The following is a 21,152-nucleotide window of genomic DNA, read 5'->3' as shown; positions in this document are numbered from 1 at the left end:
AGGCCAGCACTGGCAGTCAGGGTGCCAGGAGGAGCTGTGCTTCAGTACCAGCCACTTCTGAAGCAGCTCAAACCCCTTCATATGCTGCCAATATCTCCTTTTTACTTGGAATACAGTGGGTCTTGAATTCTCTGTATCCCTGACTCCAAAACCTTAGGGGTGGACTTCAAGTCTCCCCTGCTGCTTTCAGCCAGACACTCCAGGTAGGGCCATTCTCCCCAGCTGCAGTGTGGAGCACATTTTTTACACCTTGTCCTGCCCAAACTGTCTACTGTGAAGAAATTAACTGTACCCCAGCTTAAACCAGGACAAGCTGAAAAATAAGGTTATCAGCCTAATACAGTTACCTGAGACAGTATGTGGGGATAAAACAAACAGAAACAAACAAAAACCAAACCAACAAGAAAACCTGTCTGACAGTAAGATGTATTGGTCTGGTGATGATTCGAGTGTAATTTTGTCTTGTTTTGAGAGAGTAGAGCTACATGTTCATGTGTGGTCCCAGTAATCAGGGTGTGGTCAGATTTTTGAGCTCTGGGAAGGGGTTTTTGGAACAGTTCTGCTAATTTCTTTAAGCAGACAGTGTTTCATCCCACAAGAAATATTATGAACTCATGGTATTTATGGCTCTCAGTGTCTGCCAGTCCTCATTGGAGTCATCAGTACAGAACAATTATGTTTGCAGCGCCCAACTTCTCAGTGATGAAGTCAGATCTTTTCCTGGCTTATTGAATGGTAGGTCTCTGATGAACATGTGGTGTTTTTTTTTTCTTGTTATTGAGGGGTTTTGTTTGTTTGTTTTTGTTTTTGTTTTCCCAATTTGTTGCCAGTATGGAGTATGGATAGAAACCTCCTTACTTTTATTTCCTGGTGGCACTTCAAGTCTAAATTATCTTTAGAAACTGTGTTTTGGTTTAGCCATCTGCTTACAGAGACCCATTTGCTTGACTTCTACTGAATGGAATTTGGGAAATGGCAATCTAAGTAAGCTTGTGATTTGCTTCTTGGAGATTACTACCAAAAGGGAAGAGGGAACAAAAGGGACACCAATTATTTGACAACTGCGCTAACTTCCTCACTTCCACATGCTATACAGAGTATCAGCTTTGATCTAAAAACCTCTCAGATGTTGCCAACCAGGACTTGAGAAGTGTTCATTCACCCTGTGAACTGAAGCAACTCAGCATAGCAGACTCTAATCACCTGTGGTGTTAGCCTAACCTTCACTTCCCTCTGTGTTCTGTAACTGACCCAGTTTGCTGCCATGTAGGCTGAGGTTCTGGTCAGAGTAGCCAGACTTAAATTCAAGCTGCTGACATGAAGGGCAGACTTGTCCTTATTGCTATCTCCGCTCACCCTTTCTTGCCCTTCCTCTTGTATCTGTAATCGTGACTGGGAAGCTATGTAACTATTAAACCAACTCTTATCTGAAAAATGAGTCTAACAAATCCTAGCATGTGCATATAGAGGAAAGGGGGCTGCCTTTCTGGATGTTAACATCCCGTAGGATTAGAAACACAGAACCATTTAAGTTGTAAGGGGCCTCGGGAGGGCCCAGGTATCAACCTGAGTGGGGCCATTTGTAACTAGTTGCCACTTTGACTTAGAGCTATTGGCAGCTACCCTTTAAGCTGAAAAAAAATACAAATCTCTTTTTCATCCACCTTCTAATCCACCCATCTGGGCCATATTTCCCAATCTGGCTACAAAAAATACTATGGCAGACTTGTCACAAACTTGGCTAAAGTCAAAATAACGATAAGGTTAAGTCAGTCAAAAAACTGCACATCTAAGCTGTGGTTTAACAAATGCTTTAAGATAACACAAACTAGCACTGCAATTGAAAGGAGTTGTTCCCCCGCCCACCACCACCTGGCCAGCATAAATCAGTATTGTGAAATCGGGAAACTGCTCTGGCTAGCCATGAAGAACAATCTAAATTTAGAGGACTACATTTCCACCATATCATCTCTTGATTTGATTCCATGTGAAGTTACAGGGGTTAAGAGCTTAATTAGGATGAAACTGCTTCCTTACACAGTGGTATTAGTGCAGGTTGAGTTGTCTGTCCAGTTATGAACTTAAGTATTGTGTTAGGGTCTCAGTTCTCAGTCAGTAACTTGTTTGCTCTGAATAACAGTGACAGCTTTGTTATATGCATTTATATTTTTAAAACGTGTGCCCTAGTCTGTTAATAGGGGACTATGGATAAGGAAATCACATAACCTGTGTGACTGTGTTGAATCATCAGTTACGGTCATCTTGTACCAAGAGAGCCAAAAGAGACAAAAAGCAACACAGGGGCGAAAAGTCTTCTTATACAATTTACAAGATAGTTTTTTATGTCAGGCATCACCAAACAGCTCCTTACCAGCTATGCAGCAGCAACCAGGTATTCTCCACCTGACAGAGCACAGCATGAGTACTGAGATAGATTCAGAGATGAGAGGAAATGGGCCCAATGTGATTCACCACGGGCTGGTCAAGGCCATCCAGGCCTACAGGTACCCTCAGGGCACCCCTGACACAAAGGGATGAACAAAACCTCAGGAAAAAGGAAAAACAGCCTTAAACTGAAACATCACATGTTGGGCAGGTAAAAGATGAATAAGAGTTTGGAAATAGTGTGGGGTTACAATGAAAGCAGCATCAGTGAAGTTGCAATTGTTCAAGAAACAATTAGATATCTCATGAGAATACTATATGTAAACAACACCTAATGTCTATGGTTTCATGAGGGGCTCTGAAAGGGTTTTTTTAATTGCTCAATCTTCTCCTCCAAAGAAATTGGAGTGATTGTCAGAAGTAGCAAAAGAAAGACAGCTCCCCAAGGGGATGCGAGCTGGGCCTGGTGGGGGCTGACCATAGGGGCAGCAGGACTCCCACAGCAAGGGCCCACCCCACCACCCTAGCCAGGAGCAGGGCGGTTTGGGGGGCAGCCCCAGCCATCGGGCATCTCCCCGGGGACAGGCCAAGAACAGTCCATCAGCCCAGTCTGGTGGGGCTAATGGCAGGGCTGCTGGGGCCTGGAGACTGGAACTGCTGCAGCAGGGACTGACAGCCCAAGAGAGGGCCATGGGCAGGGCTGGGGGAAGTAGTCAGGACCGGGCAGGCCTGTTGTCACCCTCAGGACCCCCAAAGCATCTCCCCGTCCTGCATTTCTGGGCACAGAAGGGCCATGCTGCTCAGTGATTTAATTACAGTGTGGCACCCATGGGATACAGCCGGGAGAAAATGGCAGCAGGGACAGCAAACTGGAAATGGATGCAGCATAACGCACAGGGTTGGGATGTTCAGGCCATCAGTGGCAAACCCCAGAGGGAAGAAGGAGGTCCAAGATGCCTTTTGTAAGCCCTCAAGGCTGGGCGGGCTAAGCAGGACAGGAGCTCATTTAGGAGCCTGGGACAGGTAGAGCAGCACTGTGGGGAGACTGGGTCCAGGGAAATACTTGTCCCCTCAGGGAGGTTTATAGGGACAAGACCACACATGGTGAGAAAAGAGATTCCATGGTGCTCAGCTTAGGGATTAGAGAGACCTGACTTGTCAGCAAGCAGCAAAAGCAGGGCTGCTCTCTAAGGGTAGAAATCTGGGAACCACATGGGACCCACCAGCCAGGGCACATCCCACAGTGAGGAATCAAGGCAGGCCAAGGGACAACATCCAGGTCCAACAAGGAACACAAGTCATAAGGCAATAGTGTGGTAATAAGGCAGGTCTGAGATCAACCTGGGAAGTCATTTTGTAGATCAGGGTTAGGATCGAGTCTAATGATTATCAGGCAGGGCTGTAGTGACAGAGCAAAAGGCAAGCCATCCCCCATGTGCTGAGACAAAACCCAACATTACCCTATAGATCAGCACTCATCCAACACAGCTTAAACTACTGCAAGATACCTTGGGCTGAGCTTAAATAGCTCTCCTGGGATCATGGGTGTGGGTGGATGTTCTAGGTGAGGCTGGTCAGGGCCGCTAAGACTTACTAGTGCCCTCAGGATCCTGACACACACATATGGAAATGAGAGTGAAACAGGTAGTCAGAAGTAATCATTGTAACCACATTGTTGCTAACTTCATCGTGGAATCAGCTGAAAATAATTCTAATATATTTACTAGCTAGCAGAGTCCTTAATGGGTGTCATTCTCTAGTAGTCTGCACAAAATAAACTTAACTTTGCTGATTTGTACATTCTCTCACTCTCTTTTTTTTTTCTTCTACCATGACCATATTCTCCACAACAATGTGGAGAATACCTAGACTTTGTGATCCAGAAATAAGAGTGAAATACACTCATAAGTTGGGAAAAAAAGAAAAAAAAATCTATGGGGTTTCCTCAGTATAAATCAAAGTGTCATTTCAAACAGATAACATATATGCCATCATCTAGATATCACCATTTCTTGTAAATGGTGGTTTAATTGAAATCTCTTTTCATATAATATGGATGAAAATGGAAAAAAAAAAAAAGTGAAGAAGGAAAGTAAATGCCTGTTTTCACTTTCCAAATAAGAGGACTCTTTCAGAGTAGGGGGAGAATTTTGTCTTAAAGTCACACCTTTTTCAGCCTAGTTTGAAAAAATCTTTCCTGTATACATGGGAGACAATTTTTAATCACTCACAGTTATAAATTAAAAGAGGAGGAATGCATTCAGGTTCAACAGACTTCAAGGTTAGACATTTATTGTCGACATTTCACACGTTGAGTGAAGGTAATTATATTTCACTTGCCAGTCTGACTCAGCAGTAAATTGGTCAGTAATAAAACTGGAATTACATTAAAGAGCAGTAAACAGGAACAGGTGATCTCATGGTCTGTGTCTCAACTACAAGCCCTTAAAAGGAAGACCTTGGATGACATCTTTCCTCTCAGGTCCAGTTGAATACCCAGTCTGTGTTAGGACAAGACCAGTGTCTGAACCGTCTTTTCTTTCTGCTTTCACAGAAAAGGAAAATTAAGTGTGTGGAAGGGAAGCGAATCATGGCAAACCTTAGCATAGTCTGAAGTCCAGCTGTGGAGGGGGATCTGATACATATTATCATATAGATTTGGTGTAGTGGTACTGACTGGCCCATATTTCTGTATCCACAAATTGTTTTCCGTCAAAAAAAAAATCAAAAATATCTTTATGTGTTATAGTTCTTCACAGGAAAAAAAATCACAGGAAAGAATTGCTTTTTGCCATCTGTATTGTTAATAAGAGAATATCCTGAGTTATCCAGAAATCAGCTGCTGTGCTACCTACAATGCAAACCATTTAGCAGTTTCCTGGCCAAATTCTCAAGATGAGTTTTGAGGACATTCTCAAAGAAATTATTTATTCTCAAAGAGAATTAGTAAACACTTTCTTCATTAAGCAGGAGTTAGATCCCATTCCAGTTCAAATAAAAGTAATAACTTCCACTAGAATGAATGGCACAGAACCAGTGCGGACCTGTGAAGGAAATTAGCTTGAATCCTGTTAGCAGGGCAGGCTAAAATGTGCATCATTGTTCCCACTTATATAAAACTGACTGTTATAATTTAAGTACTTTGGAAACACTCTCAATTTCTTAATTTTATTTCACTGATATTTCATAAACCTGATAAAGAAAACCATACATTTCAATGAAGGAAAATCAGCAAGAAAAAAATAAGGTTATTTAATAATTTAATAATGTTGGGTCCTAAATTACCATAAGATTTACACCTTAATGTTTTTTTAACAAGATAACATAAAAGGACAGAAATTAGAAAAGTCCCCTTCTTTATTATGGTACTAGAGTGCTCTTTATGTATTCCTATGACTTAAATATATCATTTCTATTTGAGCATCTCCCAGCATTTGAACTCATGTAACTTTCACAGTCTCTCACTTATGTTTCTCTTCAGCCTGGAGAAGATTTATAATCTTTTCAATCTGGGAGATATGCGACTAAGAATGGATTAAGCTGCACAAGTGAATGTATATGAGTACTGTACCAAGGAAAATGAAAACAAAAGTATAGTACTGGATGTCACCCCATTATCTCACAGTCAAAAGATTGGCTCTTAAGTAGCACACAAACTTCATGTGGGGAATTGTAGCCACAGGGAAGAAAATAAAGTCTGAGTTGTTATAAAGGAGCTTTTGAAAGTATTGATACAAGACCATGGAGTCAAGATATGAATTTGATGTGCAATATATAAGCCACAGCAACTTGTAGTTTGAGAAGGAGAATAATTGTATTTAGAACCTTAATTTCCATATGAGGTTACAGGATTGAATTGAATTTTTGAGAGGTAAACAACCCAAAACAAATCAAAAAGTGCATTGCTTGGACTTGAGTGACAAAAAATAATAATAATAATAATTTCAGGCTGATCCCAAACATCGTACTCTTCTAACTTCTCAATTTCTTGTTTCAGTCTTTCCACTAAAGAATTCTCCTCTCTGCACAACTCCTGCAAATGATTCTCTTGATGAAGGAAGAAGGGGGTAGAAGAAACTATGGTCTCCCTATAGACCTCCCTTCCACATAAGTGGCAGATAACAGGGAGAGGCTCAAGCACAGTGCAGACCCAGCAGCTTCCAAAGAGGAATGTGATAACTGAAAGTACCACATGTTTCACTGAAACAGGCAAGAAAATCTGTAATAAGACCTACTGGATAATTTATTTGCAAGGAGTTTCTCTGCAGTGTCCTTCTCCCTGTTATGAGAGGCTGTCTTGCACTTTAACTGTGATCATTAGAGACTTTCTAAAATTTTTTTTGTTATTATTATTTTGTTGCATAAACATCTAACTGCCTTGAGAGATCTGCTATGTCTTTTTTTTTTTTTTTTTCCCCATGGTATTTGTTTCAAGTTCCATAGACAAACAATGGAAAATCATTTAGATCGGGGCTTATCCAGCCTAGTTTGTTGTTGTTGTTGTAGTTTGTCTAAAACTTAGGACCTTTGCATAAGCTATTCTGTCTTCTTTAACAATTGGTGAAGGAATGGACACCTCCAGGAGGCATTTCATTTGATACATGTACATGTTAAAATGAAAGTAGTAAAATAGCTTCAGGAAGTTCTTCTCTTTCTCTCTCTTGAGTCTCTTCCTGCTAAGGAAAAGTTTAGGTGGCTAGTTTGAACTGAACATGAAACATCACCCTAGGTGCAGATCTTGTCTCCAGTAGATGATAGTTAACAAAAGAGCATAGGAATCAATGCACAAAGAGAGTGATTCATTCTCCCTTTTCTATAGTGTGATCCCTTGTTTGGATATTGTCAGCATCTGGCAGCCAGTGGTTTTGCAACTGCCTGAGCCACAGGCAATGTCTGGATCATCCTCCCCAGTAAGCTGTAGCCTGAAAATTTCTCTAACTCTTTTTTGAACTCATGTTCATATATTTATCATAAATGATAACCTGTGACAATGAGTTACACAAAATTATACCTTGTGCGAAAAAGCATTTCTTTTCATTTTCTTTAAAACCAATACCTGATTGCAACAAGGAATGAAATTAAAACAAAGGTTTTCTTTCATATCTACCCAAGCTGTTCTTAGATTTATACTTAAACAGGAATATAACTTGTTTGCATTTTTGCAGTTTATAGATATTATGAGGAATTCCATGGTCTGTAAGTGTAATCTATCTGAATTAAGGTCTCTGTCCCAGACCTCAGTGAACAGCTGTGTAATGGTAATGTTTTCAAACATCATGCTGTTTGCTTCAGTTCAGGTGAATCAGAACCCATAGACTTTATGCATGAGAGAAGTTCCCTTTAATTGTAGTAGCAGAGTTGTTAGAACAGAAAACAAACAAGGAAACAACTATAAAACCTGTGAATTTTGTTGTTGCTGATACAAATTTGAGTGACTGTGATGCACACCGTAGTGACAACTGGGAAAACCTTAGATAGATGGGGATTCATTACAATATATTTCTAGCTTATATTCTAGCTTATATTAATATATTTTCTAGCTTATTTCTATCTTTTGGGAAATATTATTTAATAATATATTATCTCTTTTATGATTATTATAATTCTTTGTAATCAAGCTTAAATGTCACATGATGCTGTGCAACTCCTCTTCAACCATAGGATTTAGGGGGAAAAATACTAACTTTAGATGATTAAAAAATCAAAATGTTTGGTTGAATTCATGAAATATATATTGGAAGATAATTGGTTGGCCATAAATTATACAGTCTTCATGTACTTTCTTCCTAGTAGAACATAAGTAATAAGTAATAATAAGTAATAAGCAATAAGTAATTTTCTGCAAGCCTGATCCCTACTTATGGTCTGCATAAGTTTGTTCACTTCAGCCAGTTGCGTGTGTGCACAGGAACTTCATCTAATGTGTTTGTCAATTTAAGTTATACAGCATAGTATACATTAAATCACTGTGTCATCACTGTAAAGCACGAAACTAATTTTGTGTAAAAAGCAATCTTGGTTTTGAGAAATGAAGGAATTCCATTACTGTCACATTAACAGATACATTCTTCATTCTCCCCTGTTGTTAAAGCGTATATATTCAGAATTGTTGCCATTTGTAATTAAACTGAATAATTTCAAACCATTCGACTTGTAAGAAAATGCCCTTTTGAAATTGCTGCACTTTTAGTAAAATACTAACTATTAAAATGTTACTGAGAAGCAGCAAGCCTTTTTTCATAGATTCTTTTTGTTCAAACTAAGCACAAACATCTTGCAATAAAGGAAGATTTGTAATTTTTTTTTTTTTAAATCAATCATTCTATTTCTTCTTAATTACAAATGTTACTGTGAAGAAAAGCCACATGGGTAATAGGTATTTAAAAGTCTGTCTTATACCAGGGAGAATTTGATGTTGGCATTTAAAAAATAATAACAAAAATCAACAGCAGAGGAAAAGAAAAAGACACTTTTCTCAAATAAGGTATTCAGCATTTTAAGGAACAAAATAAGTACTCCTGTGCATCCCAGGAACTTGAATACAAACACACACACGTGCACGCACACATACACAGAGATTTTCAATCCCAGAAAAAAATTAAGTTGGCAAATTGTCTATAGGTGGTGTAAAAAGAAAATCAGTCTGAAAAAAAAAAAAAAGGAAGGAAGGAAGGAAGGAAGGAAGGAAGGAAGGAAGGAAGGAAGGAAGGAAGGAAGGAAGGAAGGAAGGAAGGAAGGAAGGAAGGAGAAAGAAAGAAAATACAGGTAATCAGGATTATGTTCTTTCCTTAAAATATGTATAGTATAATTCTGTTTCCCCCAGATACTAACTGAAGAGGTGTGTATGCAGGTATGCAGATATGTTGTCAGTGACCAACATTTAGATCTGGGATAAAGGCTTCAGTTTCAATTAGCTGGACAAGTAATTATATGCTGTTTTTATAGCTCATCATACTCATTTTGCAACAAAAAAAAAATGGGGCTAAGGTTGAATAAAGTGAAATAAAATTTCTCTTGGTCTAGTCATATCTGCACACACCAATTTCTGTTTTCCGCAGTGTGGAAGCTGGACTTTTAAGTGTTTAGCAGTTTGCAACAATGAAAATATTATGTTTTGCAATACATTCCTCTGGAATGAAACAAGTTTATTTTTTGTCTCTTTACGAAATAAAAAATAAAAAATAAAAAAATAAAAATAAAAGCATAAGAATGAGATCCTGCAGTAGTAAGCTACCAAATCTGCATTCCTGAAAACAATGCCTGTGAACAGTTTAATTATTTTGTTCTTTCTTAAATCTTCTTGCCAAGAATCTTTACTGGATTAAGTATTCAACACCAAGAGATTAAAGATGTATATCCCTGTAGCTACCACTGCACATATCTCCACATAATCACCAGGATTAGCTTTCTAAGGAAGTAGATCAAAGCTTTATTTCCTTGTGGGTACCCGATAATAAAGGCTAAGGATAAACCAAACTCTCATCACTTTTGCATCTATCCCTCAGCTACCAGATCAAGACTAAATAAGAATGTGAATAAAGATAAAGTCAATGCGGAAAGCTGCAGTACTCTACAACAGCTATAATAATGGGAACACAACAGAGTAATGAAAGGGAACTAGAGGGAAGGCAAGTTACATAAAATCTTTAAGGGTACATAAAGGAAAGCAATTAATAAACTGCAGAGCCTTTTGAAAGTATCTGTGAATAAGTATTCACAAGAAAATACTACTTGTGTACAGATCTGTGAAGCATGTGTCCATGAATTACAAAATCCTGTACTTCATTATGATTTGTTCTTTGAAACCGAGGTTTTATAAAAGCTATCTGTACCTGATAGAGACAAAGCAATCATTCTAAGCAACAGCACTAGGGAGCTCCATTGTTAAATGCACAATGACCACATAATAATTCAAGCTGGCACATTGCAAAAAAGGCCAGTGTATACTTGATTATTTTTCCGTACAGTTCTGGACAGACATGAACCAATAAAAAGACCTGTACTTGTACATAAGATCATTAATTTTTGCAGTGATGTATGAAAACAGATTGTTTGTCCAAGGCTCAGAACATGGCATTCAATGGAGACTGCTAAATCTTCTCCTTATTATCTTAAATATCTTAAATATCTTAAAGGCCCTCAAGTTCATGCTAAATTAGAAGAAAGATAGAATATTAAAAAAAAAAAAAAAAAGTAATCACTTGTTTTTAAAAGTCTTAGCATAAATAATTCAGTTATAGGTTGTAGCAACAGGTAGCTAAGCTAAGGAAGTTCCAGCACACTCTGCCTTGCTTGTGGGCCAATCTTGCACTTGAAGCTTACAGGTAATTGCTGCACTTCTGCTGCCTTTATTTACTCTGTAGTAAAAAAAAACATTCCTTTTTTTCCAGTAAAACCACTGAAAGTTAAGGCTTCTTTTGACTTTGACAGATCACTTAGTCACTCTGATCCTCATTTTATCCACAAATATCTACCTCAGAGAAGTGTAGTGAAGCTCAATTAATAGTTACAAAGCACTCAGAGGTCCCTGTAGGATGACACTGTAGAAAAATGTTGTAGTATTTTCTTCTCTGAAAAAGAATAACTTTGAAATTCAGTCTTTTAGGTAAAGTACATAAACTATAACACATTCATGTTGTACAACTCTGATTAAAATAACTGGACATTTCCAATTGAGGACAAATTGAGGTTTATTATATTAATTTTCCTTGCTTGTGTTACATTTAAAAGTCTGTGAACGACAAAATACAAAAAATATTTTTATAGACTGTACATTCTCAGCATGTACACAAATACATGCACAGACATGCACAGTTTCTCCTGTGTTCATTTTAAAAGAAAATTAATAGACTATATAATACAAATATCAAAGATTTTGACTTAATAGGAAGTAATTTCTTCTTGTAAAACTGTATAAAAATCTTCAAAATGTCTATCAATGTATATTTAAAATTATGTTCTGTTTTGCAGAATCAGTTAAATTCCTGAATACTTTTCTCTGCCTTTGCTAGCATGCTAACTTAAATTTAATTAACAGATAGTACCACTGCATGAGCAGAAACATATTGTTTTGCTGGTGCTTTTTTAGTACTTTTCATTTTAGTATACATTTCATCAAAAGACTAACCATAAAGTGTTATTTATTTAATAAATGTATTCCTCTGGCAAACCAAACCATGTTGTTTTGTCTTTGATTTTAAAGACAATCAATTTTAACATGCTTTTTATCCCCAACTCTGCCTTAGACACATCTCATTTCTTTAATACTCCTGTTCTTGTAGTTATTAGTGTGGGGTTTTTTTCTCCTTCTTATTCCTCTGCCTCAATTCAGATGCTCATGTAGAGAACCATGCACTAAAAGTGAACTTTTCTGTTTTTCAGGCTTGCACCTGACCCTCCCTGTCACAGAAAGGGTAAATTAGATATTCCCAGCCCAGCATCATAGTTTCTCCCCAGCTCTCCATTGACACATTTTGGGCACCAGGAGCCTCAGGACAGGAGGAGTACACATAGGCCCAGAGCATCCCTCTGCCTGTAGTTTTGTCCTGTGCCCCCATCACAAGGAGTGTGCAGGGAAATACAGGATGTTACAGGGCTCTCCTCAGGTGCGCAGTGCACATGGGAAGTGATTTCAGCGCAGAGTGAAGGGTTTCCTTCCTGGAACCTCTGGCTGACTTCAGCACCTGAAGTGTCTTTCGAAGACGCTCAGATGAAATAGGAATACCAAGGAGGATTTCCAGTCATTCAGCAGTGTATATGTGCCAGATGTCACACAGCCAGCATTCCTACTTTCTGTCCTTGCGGATGAACTTCTAACATCATTGTTTGACCAACTGTACCATAAATAAATAAATAAATAAATGGATTTTGGAAAGCATTGCTGGAATAGAACAGAATAAAGAAAGGAATGAGAAGGCGTCCTGTATCACACAGAGGCATACAAAACTTGGAAAAACAATTCAATGTTACTGTCAAGAATTCCTTCTAAGCTACTGTAAGATACCTGGATGACATTTTTTGAATGAACATTTTTATAACTGATGATCAGATTTAGCAGATTTCTTTAATTGATGATCAGAGGACTGGAGCACCTCTCCTATAAAGGCTGAGAGAGCTGGGGATGTTCACCTTAAATAAGAAAAGGCTCTGGGGAGACCTTTTAGCAGTCTTCCAATACCTAAAGAGGGTCTACAGGAAAGCTGGGGGGGGATTCTTTGTCAGGGAGTATAGTGCTAGGACAAGGAGTAAGGCTTTAAGCTAAAAAAGGGTAGATTTAGGTTAAATATAAGGAAGATTTCTTTACTGTGAGGGTGGGGAGGCACTGGCACAGGCTGCCCAGAGAAGCTGTGGATGCCCCATCCCTGGAAGTGTTCAGGGCCAGGCTGGATGGGGCTTTGGGGAACCTGGTCTGGTGGGAGGTATCCCTGACCATGGCAGAGAGGTTGGAACTAAATGGTCTTTAAGGTCCCTTCCAACCCAAACCATTCTATGATTCTGTGATTCTATGTTAGCTTGGTGCTGGAGGCAGCAAGGTAAAAATCGTAGACTTCTCCAAATTGCATCTTTTCAAGACTATAAAGACAAGCTATAAAAGAGGCCCAGTTATAATACTTCAAACTGAACATATCCAGTACATTTAATCTTTTTCTGTCCTAAAGAAAAATTGCCCTCCAGAAATACTATTACATAAGAAATCATTCATTGTCTTACACAGTGTTTATTTTTTGCTTATTTTTGTGAAGGATTAAGCCTTTGTGATTGAAATTGCTGACACTAACTTGCACAGGTAGTTTGTTTGTTTATTAAATTAAAATAAAACACTTTTTTGTCAAGTAAGTAAAATGCTGGTACTTTTTATGTTTATGTTTACAGTTGAAAGATTGCAATGTTTCCAAAATAACTAGTAATACAAAAGTCAAATGTATTTTTTCTTTGTTTCAATTATAAAAACAATACATTTATTTCTTACCAGGTAAAAGGTCCATTAAACACCAGATAGAGTTTGCTACCTAATCAAAATTGTATAGCTGAGTAACAACAGCAAAATGATTGTGGGGATGGCATATTTGGTTTTCATCTTTGGAGTGCTGTTCCAAGGCATGTTATATATTGTTTTATTTTTCCAACTTTTGCTTATATTTGTTTGTACACAGAAATTCACAGCCTCTCTTTCTAAAATTCTACTATGCATTGCCTAGATTAATAATGAAAATCACTACCTTAGCAAAATGAAAGCTACTTAATTTACTTTCATTCCCTGACATACTTAGCAGTAGGAAGCATTTTTAAGTTCATAGCATTTTTCTGAACAGTTTGAGTGAATGTGAATGAAAAAGATACAGAAGCAAGTAAGAAGTAGAAGAAAAATGTATAGAAAAGTACCACTAAGGTCTTATGGCCTAATCTGCTGCCAGTGAGTGTGGCACAAATTGTGTCTTATAATTATTCACCAGCAGTTAACAAACTTGTAACAACTAACTTTCTGGGCACTGATTATAGAAGTTCCTTGACATAACAGTGGTATATGACTAGGTACGACATGTCAGTGGATGTTCTGGACTTCTTGTGTTCATGAGAGCACAAGAATTCCACTGTATTTGGAATTGGTGAGGCTATATGTGGAGTTCAGGCCCCTCAGTTTGAGAGACATGGACATACTGGAGAGAGTCCAGCACAGGGCCATGAGGATGATGAAGGGATTGGAGCACCTCTCATGTGAGGAAAGGCTGAGAGAGCTGGGTCTGTTCAGCCTGGAGAAGAAGAGGCTCAGATCTTATCAACGTCCACAAATACCTGAAGGGAGGATGCAAAGAAGACAGAACCAGGCTCTTTTCAGTGGTGCCCTGTGCCTGGACAAGAGACAATGGGCACAAACTGAAACACAGGAGGTTCCCTCTGAGCATCAGGAAATACTTCTTTACTGTGTGGGTAACTGAGCACTGGCAGAGGTTGTCCAGAGAGGCTGTGGAGTCTCCTTCTCTAGAGATCTTCAGACGCAGCCTGGACGTGGTCCTGGATAACCCGCTCTGGGTGTCCCTGCTTGAGCAGGGGTTTGGACCAGATGACCTCCCGATCAACCAGCCTTGTGCTTTTGTGTTTCTGTGAATTCATACTAAAATATCAAGCCAGATTTTAATGATCCACTGAGACACTGTCATCTAGTGAGGCAAACACAATGGATGAACCACTGACATCTGTAGCTAGTCAAAAAAGTTTCTTGATGAATCGAGTGATGACTCCAGCACTAGCAAAATTGTAAATGTACACTAACAAAATGTAGATTGTGCATTTTTGTATCTAAAACCAGAAACTACCATTGCTGCAAAACTGATGAAAATGAAACTAATTAACAGACTCAGAGTTAAACCACTCCAAAATGACTGCATCATCACAGTTCTTCCTTCTCAGTACTGTTCCCTGTCATTATAGAGTCTAGATAAAGATGATCACAGATCTCATTAACTCCATTGCTAAATGAATCTTCACTTTTCCTCAAGATAATATTCCAGAGTCCCTGCTCATTTGCTTTTTATAGCTTTGAGATCCTATTGAAAAGAGGTCCTGGCATAGTCATACATGGGTTGAAGAATGCAAACGTAGTGATGTGAACTTCAACATCCTTTGTGACAGGAGAAAAAAAAAAAAAAGGCAGAAAACAGATGTATAAAATACCAAGGTTTTCATCTTCATGGAGTAAGGAATGCAGAAAGCACTGCAATGATTCCACATAGGATTTGTAGAAATTCTCATTTGGAATAAAATATGATGAGGATAAACTGCTGAATTATTTCCCGAGTTTCTCCCTGTTTCCTTGCCAACTACCATCTCTTGTCATTCCTGTATTACTTCATGTGAAGAACTGACATTTAATACTAATGAGCATAAGAAAAGGGAACAAGTTATCACCATGTGATTACCTATGTCTTTATGGACCATGACAAAATGCACTACAAACCATCAGCAACAAAGAACTACAGTGTGAAAAGAGATCTGCTGTCTGAAATGGATCTCTTCTTTTATCACTAGTGCTCATTTGCTCATTTCATGTGAAGTGTACAGATAATCCGTTTTTATCATTTAGCACATTAGAAGTTCCTATACGGCTTTCATATTGCCTGTTCATGACAATAAAATGTCAGTTTAGGCAATTTGGGTCCAATCTTTAAGGAATTTTCATAGAATCATAGAATGGCTTGGGTTGGAAGGGACCTTAAAGACCACCCAGTTCCAACCCCCCTGCCACAGGCAGGGACGCCACCCACTAGATCAGGTTGCTCAGGGCCTCATCTAACCTGGCCTTGAACACCTCCACGGGTGGGGCATCTACAGCTTCTCTGGGCAACCTGTTCCAGTGCCTCACCACCCTCAGAGTGAAGAAAACTACCCTCTGAGTGACTTTTGAGTATGTGCAATCTGTATTCTAGCAGGAGTTGTAGGTATTCACCGTTCCCCACCCCCGGCATCTCCATCAGTACTGGCAACAATTGGAGTCCCAATGCAGACAAGCTGTTTGTCTTTTTATCACCAATGTTTACTATACAGCATTAAATATATACAGCGAAGTAGAGTGGCTGCCAAGAGGTTTTGTATACTTTAGCTGAAGTCACCACCAGCAAGAGCAGAGCTGTGCTAGTGTTAGTGTAATGGTGAGAAATTCCACTAAAGGCCTCGTTGTGGACACACTGCTCCGTACCGTACCTCTGTTCAATAGATCATTCATGAGCACCCAGCCCCCCGTCCGGAGAGCAAGGAGAGTCGGGTCATGAGCAGGAAGGGATGGAAACAAGGCTGAGTTTCTTACTTGCAGCTCAGGCTCTCAGCTGGTTTATTGTTGTCATGGCTACAGGCTCCACATGCCTCCAGCCCCTGCTTTATGAAAAGAATGATGCAGTGTCTAGCCCTACAGCTGAATATATAAACCAAATTAGTCTACCATGCCTCTACCTGTTTTGTGGCTCACAATGAAAGAAGTAATATATCATGCAATCAGTCTTGTAACAGTTATATTCTGTAAACACTAAGTCACTACACCCAGACTTTTTTTATTTGCTCTTTAGAGCCCCTTCTCACTGTAATAAACTGCATATTTCAATAAGAAAGCTAATTCAGAAGAATCCTCTGTGAATTCTCAGAATTTCTGTAACATATAACTTTAAAAGTGCATTTCAAATCTCTTCTCACACACCATTTTTGCATAATTCCACTGAACAAGAAGCAGAAAGACATGATGAATGTCTTTTCCAGAGCTGCTGTGCCATGGTATTACTAGAATCAAACTATTCCTAATGTAAGTAAAGAAGAGTTATATAGTCCTGCAGGGAACCGTTAACTTTTCCTGAATAGAGTAAGAGCCTCATATGGTCTCAACTCTACTACCAGATTAAATAAACCTATAATGGCATTGGGGTAGCATTCTGAGGGAAGACGTGTCCTTTGATTCCGCTGTTGTCAGTGTCATTTGAAAGCAGGGGAAGGACAGAAATCTTAAAAATTCGGTCCCAAATGAAAGATAAATGTATATGAGGGAGAAAATGTATCAGGAAAAAAGTGTGTGAATCTCAGTATACGATGATGTAGCCTGCATGCCAAGGGTTTGGAAGACAAGGTAGTAACGGGAAAAATAACTAGCATGAGGAGTAGGGAAAGTGTAAATTGGCTTTAATTTCCACCTCCTTACACATTCTTCCTTTTTTTCCCAGCTTGTAAATTCCAATAGTTTTGATTCTCTATAGGCTCATTTAGACTATGCCTGTCAGTAAGTGGAGGTGGGTGGTCTCATAGTTCATCATTTTACACTCTATCTATGTTTAGCAGGATGAGCCTTATCCTCACTTACTTCCAAAATCCATTAAAACACTTTGGCAGTGTAGGCTGTAAATGACATTTATAGCCAAGGAAGCGTAAAGGGATCTCAGTGCAGATAAAGAACAGAAGAGAGTGTTATGTTTTTACAGATCTGTAATATTTCTTAAAAAATAAATAAAAACAGCTTTATTATCTATCAAGGAAGGAATAATGCAATGAAGCATAAATTGAAAGTAGTCCCACAAATTATATTCGCCTTGGCTACAGCAAATTGAATCTTCTGACTCATCAATATATTGCCAGAATTTCATGCTACACAAAGTTTCCCATGCTGATATTTTCTATTTCTTGCTGCTGTGGAGAGAATTGAAAATAAAGAAGCGTGTTCAAAATAATATACCTGTGTGTTGTAGAATAGTACTAAGTCTCATCAAGGCTGCTACATCCTCAGCAATCTCTCACTTGAAGGGTTTTAATGACTTGGCCATTTCAGAAAACATCAAGACTAAAAAAGCAAAGTAAAATCCAAAGATTTTCTTTCCTGTAATTATATAACTTTTTCAATTTCAAAAAAGTTTTTGCATTCTGCATTTCTACCACCTAGCTACAAAATGATATGAAAGAAAAAGATGGATTTGGTTTTCTGTTTACTTTTGAGAAGTTTGGTTACCAAAATTGTTTAGAATAAAGTAGCCACTCAAAGAAACACGTTTGACTAAGATTCTTTATGGCTGTGTGCACCTGCAGAATACTTGTTTTTTAAAAAAAGATGCCTACAGCAATGAAAGAAATTAGAAACCCAATGGGAAAATATCTGTTATTACCATGAGTTATATATAAGTATGTGTTTGAATAGGTATGGATGGATGTATATTGTATATGGATTATAGATACTGACACCTTTTGCAGCAATAAATTTAAATAAAATTAATTTTATTTCTGTATTTACTGAGCACATAATTTCATACTTTGCTTAGAGAGACACATTCATGTGATACATTCTTGATCTGTTACGTGTTCATTCCATCTTAGTTGGGAATATATAGAACTTTCTGTATAGGCCTTAAAAGACAAGAAATACTGCATACATTTTAATCCATGCATTCATTTTTTATTTAAAAGTCACATTTAAATCTTTTTTACTCAAAATATATGGTATTGTGGAAAGTGTTTAATAAATATGGGCAAACTCTATATGTATGATACGGGGGAAAGAGTTTAATAAGTATAAACAAATTCAAAATGTATGGTATTGAGGAAGGGGCTTAATCAATGTGGGCAAACACAGCCTACTGACAAAAATCTTACCTGTAAGAGCTATGAATATTAATATTTTGGCTTTGGAGCAGGGAGTGTTTTAGATTCCTAAACAGGTAGTGAGCTTCCTGTTTAAGTTTTTCTTTTTTTGTATATATTTGTTGTTTTTTAAAAAAGATCCATTATTGTTTTTCCATGCCACAGATGAAGTGATAGTAAGAAATTCAGTAACATGTATTTAACAGCTAAATTTAATTTAAATAGGGGACTATAAAACTAAGTAACCAGTGGGGGAAACAGATTGTATAAATATTATATGTTAGAGTTGCATAATGCAAATATATAATTCATGTGCCGTATGGGATGACATAATGTGAAAGCAGGATGGCTATTAAGTTGCTGACAGATTTAGTTTGTGTCCTAAAGAATGAATTAAAAAGTTCTTTGAAACTCTTAATATTACCAATATTTTCACAGCCTTCACAGGCAGTGTATTACAATTTCTTCTTCCTTTTAATAAAATAATTGAGGTATCACATAAATACACAAGAAAAACACATTTCTAAGAGGGACTAGACATATAACTGCAAGACAGTCTGCAAGTTTTAAGACCAGTTGAGACCTTTATATCATGCATTCCAGCTTCCTGCATTTGCAACCCATTAAGTTTTACCCGGATAGTTTATGCTAAGGCCAACAAACGGAGTTAAACAAAAACATTTTTACTTTTGAGAGCTGAAACAAGTGTGATCTCCCAGCGGTGAAAAGGAAAGATGCAGGTTCCACCAAGGCCTGAGGCTTCTGAACAGCAAGGAGCTCATTAAGTAAGGGATGTACAGATGATCTGATCGGGATGATTCATATCCCATGCCACAAAGGAAAGAAAATTACAAGTAAATAAACAACCTCTCCTCCTCAATAACAAACACAAAACCGTGAAACAGCAATAACAAAAACCAATAGGCCAATCTAGTCTGTAAAACCAGAATGTAGTACTGGTTCAAGACAGGACAATCAGTTTGAGCTCTGACATATGGATGGACACCAGCATTGCCCAGCAAACTAGAAAGATTCCTTATACATTCTCTGAATTTTAATCTGACCTATCTTGCAGATTCAAACTAAAATGTGGCCTGACAAAGCAACTCAAAAATACAAGTAAAAAAAATGATGAATTTCCTCTTGCATATTACTGCCTGAAATACTGAAGCATGCTATGCTTGATCGTAATTATTGTCATGTGTTTTCTGTGGACAACGCCAACTGTATGTTCTCTTTTGACTGCTAGAAGAATGGAAAGAAGAAGGAAGTTCCCTGAAGTGCAAAATGAGATGTCAAGGCCAAAAGAACCATTGTGATCACCTCACTCCCCTAACCCCTCTGACTTTTCCTGACATAGATTTTCTTCAAGAAGTTTAACTTCTTGTCCTTAAAAACAAACTACAATCTTGTTCTAATGATTCCAAGTAATCTAGTGTCTGCAGCCTTTTTGCTGTAAGCTATTTCCATGTTTAACTACTGTTAGGAGGGCACCTTCCTTTGAAGTTCAGTTTGACTGAGCCTTACTTTGCTAATCCTTGTTACATTTTTCTTCTCTTTCAGTATCAAAGTTCTCCTCAGTATCACCTGAACACAGGGAATGTCTTCTATGAACTAAGAAGTTCACAGAAACTGTGCTCCTTTTAACTTATATTATAGACTTTATATTCTCAAGTTTCTCTTCAGGAGTGTTTGATATTTTTAATATATCTGCATTCTTCTAGATTCTGATAGCACTGATACACTAATCTAATATAACAGTGCTATACTAGAAGTAATATTGTTTGTCTGCTTCCACCTGGTACTCTCTCTTAAATAACCAAGAATCACATGGATCCTTTTTCGTCATAGTTTTTCATTAACAATTCACTCATACTGAGGGACATTAATTGCTCTGAATGCTCAATTCTTATGTGTTTCATTGCTTCCCAAGGCTGTTTCCTGTCCCGTTACGCTCATCTGCAATCTTGGTTCCCAAATAACCTCTATTGCATTTTGATACACAGAAAAGCTTTTGGCTGAAACACAAACATTTAAATTATACATAATTCTCTGTAATAGTAACTTGCCCTAGCTCCTCATTATTTTTCATCTTACAAACTCTTCTGCACCTACTGTTTACCATGAAAATTATGATTATCTTCTTGATAACCAAAATAATAAATAATAATGATAAATAATAATAATAAATAATAACGTAATAATAATAATAATAATAATAATAAATAATGCATGTCCTTTATACCAAGAGCTGATCCCTGCAATACCCACTACTGATTTCATTCAGTTAAATGATTTTGTGATAACCAAAGTTTGGATCCAATTGACTCCTTATTCTGTCTAAAATAATTCTAAAATCAATGTGTCAGTCAGAGTTCTACAAAGGCTTCTGTATTCAAAGTCAACCTTGGGTGAAAACACCCTAGATATTTACAATCTGAATCTGAATGTGTATCACCACCGACAGCCTGGAGTGATCTATAATTTCTGGTTCTGAATCATATTTGTACAAATCTAAAATAACTTCATAGACTTCAGTGACAAGTATGAGAATAGAATCTGGCACAAAGTATGTACATGGGCCTAGCTGTAACAATAAAACTTTGGGTAGAATACAGTCTAACCAATATTTCTGAAAATACACAGAGGGAAATACAGGCAAACAT

The 21,152-nt window shown here is 37.8% G+C and overlaps 1 protein-coding gene across 1 annotated transcript in view; it reads right to left on the bottom strand.

Moving 5' to 3' along the window:
• Window positions 1-17,828: 17,828 nt before the first annotated feature.
• LOC308188292 (uncharacterized protein) overlaps window positions 17,829-21,152 on the bottom strand; it is a gene marked incomplete at its 5' end in the record, with an annotated part of 68,928 nt that continues 65,604 nt past the window's right edge. The window contains one exon of the mRNA XM_080577169.1: window positions 17,829-19,291. The remainder of the gene's footprint in view (window positions 19,292-21,152) is intronic.

This window comes from Anser brachyrhynchus (genome assembly GCF_964034855.1).
Source record: "Anser brachyrhynchus genome assembly, chromosome: 1".
Lineage (NCBI taxonomy): Eukaryota > Metazoa > Chordata > Aves > Anseriformes > Anatidae > Anser > Anser brachyrhynchus.
This window is presented reverse-complemented; position numbering and strand designations above follow the sequence as displayed.